This window comes from Dendroctonus ponderosae, unplaced genomic scaffold, assembly GCF_020466585.1.
Source record: "Dendroctonus ponderosae isolate FM_Combo_2020 unplaced genomic scaffold, Dpon_F_20191213v2 Dpon_F_20191213_3, whole genome shotgun sequence".
Classification (NCBI taxonomy): Eukaryota; Metazoa; Arthropoda; class Insecta; order Coleoptera; family Curculionidae; genus Dendroctonus; species Dendroctonus ponderosae.
This window is the reverse complement of record NW_026018508.1, coordinates 16,389,088-16,391,996: the sequence shown is the minus strand read 5'-3', so window position 1 is coordinate 16,391,996 and position 2,909 is coordinate 16,389,088. Positions and strand designations below refer to the sequence as shown.

General features: G+C 33.0%; 1 long non-coding RNA gene across 1 annotated transcript; it reads right to left on the bottom strand.

Annotated features, from left to right (window-relative positions):
• Positions 1-877: 877 nt before the first annotated feature.
• On the bottom strand, positions 878-2,756 carry LOC125503922. The gene is made up of 2 exons (XR_007281158.1): positions 1,393-2,756; positions 878-1,339 (listed from the first exon to the last, which is right to left on the bottom strand). It is a non-coding gene; the product is annotated as an uncharacterized LOC125503922 (long non-coding RNA).
• Positions 2,757-2,909: the final 153 nt, after the last annotated feature.

Sequence of the window (2,909 nt, the reverse complement as noted above, 5' to 3'; positions counted from 1 at the left end):
TGCCTAAAATGTCTATTATTTCTGATCTGAAACTTCTACCATCATTTTAAATGCGTTAGAGGCATTCCTCGCGTCCGTGAGCTGAAAATTATGCAAAATTTAAGACTTTTTGAAAAAAATTTCATTTTTTCAAAAAATCGACCCTCACCCTTGGAAAAATTTCGGCCAAAAATCGAAATTTCACATGCGCGTTTTTTGAGCTCAATCGATTCCTTTCGACGTAAGAAGATCACAAATTTGCATTTATAAAAAGTGTTTGGGTCAATAATCAGGAAGAAATCGTCGGTTAAAGATCGAGAACGCTCAAAAAACGCTTAAAAGATACATTTTTTACGTTTTTTAGATACCTACATTAAAACAGGTAGAAAGTCAGCAATTATTACTTCTTTATGTGTGCTGTGTTCTAAATTAATAACTAAATGAATGTACTTATAAGCATTTTAAAAAAAACTTAATCCAAAATTGGGCTGACCCTGAGCGGATGTATCTGCATTTTGATACATTAGTTAATCAACATGCACAAACTTGGCAGCTCATATTTTAATAATATTATAATACATAAAAATCGACCTTGACTAAATTGCAATAATCAATTTGCATCGACAGTATAGAGATAAACAATGTGTGAATGATGAGCGGACAAGTCTATTTTGTTTGTTTAATAACGTACTTTGCTTGTAATAAATAAGTGTACGAATTAATAATCTCGATTCTATTAAACACCTACGAATTTAAACAATTTTTGCAATTTGAATAAAAGTGTAATATTCTCTATCAGGCAGTGATAAAACGAGTCTATTTAAAAATGTTATGCAAAAGCTACAATGCTGTTTCATAAGTATTTCTTCACATTCTTATCAAACTAATAATCGCTCAGTTCAATTATAGCGTTCCGACCGAACGCCCACAAATTGGATATATTTATCATCTATGATCTCTCAAAGGGGTTAAAACTCAAAGGCTATCACTGGAAATAAAGACAGATTTTCCGTATCTTCTTAAATGTATCTAAAATTGCTGCACACATTTAACACCAACATTTTTTTATATTAGATAGATATGGATCTATTTTAAAAAATGCGAACATTTTGGCTTAAAATTAATCCAGATTTGACTTGGAATTGGACAAAATATGTCTTTCTGTTGGGATGTGCGTTGTATCACTCTCATTAGTGTTGAACCAACTGGATTTCTTCAAAGATTCTTCTGTCTCAATTAATCTCCGCTCAAGGCAGCAAATAATATCTAAGAAACCATCGGTCTTTTGCTATTTATCTTCATCCGTCTCAACATCTTCAAAGGTTCTTTGTGTCGCACTTCAAAATTCCAGCCGGTTCTTCTAATTGAGATTCAAATTTAAAATCTGGGATGTCCAGATCTGTATCTTTTCACCTTTATAGGTGATTCGTTGCTTCATCTACTTGGTTCTATTCACTCTTTGTTCCCTTAATAGTTTGCTTCGGCGAACTTTCATTATCAACAACCGAGTATTTTAATCACCTAAACAATGCTACTTGAACTGTACGATAAAAATTGTCAGCAAATTGGACGAGATAATTGCAATGTTTATTCGTTATTAGTTTATGCGCCACCTACGAAAAGCCGAACGACCTAGATTTAATAATTATGGGTTAGTTACCTAATGGTTTCTCAGACATGCCATGGTTTCAAAGCTCGTAGGTACATTTAATAAAGGCTTAAGCCGAGTGTAGTTTGATATTGATGACCCACAAACGGCTTTTGAATTGGTTAAGTGTTATTATAAGGCTTATTATTAAATGATTGAACCAGATTAACTTCGCACTAAAGCTTCTGCTACGATCTATTGTAGATGATGGCACATCCGCTTGCCCTTATATGAAGCATTGGGTTTCATGTGGAAGCTGAAACAACACCGCTGCGCAATTGAAACAAAGCATTTTATGTAATTGAATATCTAATTTCCTTATGTGTTATTACTTGCATAAGGAGAGGAATACACTGAGAACATGTCGTTCAACAGGTGTTGCAAATAACACAAATTAAGTAAATAATATTCGCAAAACCGCTTGGAAAGGTTTTATGGTATGTAATGCCAGTTAAAAGAGAAACACTTTTTTGGTGCCAAAGTTATGGGAAACACGCATTGGACAAATGGTTCTCCGATAGAGGTTTTTTGCAAATGAAACATTCGAAAGATTAGGGAATTTTCGCTTTCATTCGGTGAGGCCTAGAGATCCTTTTACCAATTGTAATTAAAAAACTTGCAAAAATCGGCAATGCACTGAATTAGCTACTAAACCTCACGGAAATATCTGAGTTTGTCAAAGATTTTTAAACAAATTTGCTCTTCTCATAATGTTTACAAATGAATCCATAACGTCCATGTGGAATCACTTCATTAAATATTCGGACATCTTTAACAAACACCCTGTAAATATAGGAGATGGTAAAATTGTCTTAAAAATTAAAACTTTCAAGATAATAAAGATGTTTTGATGCTACTTTTTACGATTCGTCTGAACAGACTGGATTTGGTTCGGAGTGAAAGAAAACTTCATTTTTTTCGAATCGTCGACGCTTTGCAATATTTGCTTTTGACATATTCAGAACAAGATACATAAAATTGCCCTGAAGATACCAAAATAAACACAGCGAAACTTAATTGTTGTGAAATTAATAGGAAATTCCTAATGATAACTAATTTTCAAATGATTTCATCGCACATCTCTGGTTGAGTAAACACAGTGGTAATAGGGTGTTTTCACTTTTTTTCTTAATGTTGATATATAGAAAGTAGTTATGGCAAACATTACACTGATATACTTAATTTTTTTGCAAAAAAAGCCTCCATAATAATTTTAAAGCGAATTTAAATTCAAATCAGATATTTTCCGTCAAAAACGCCGAATCCGTATCGTCGGTTGCCT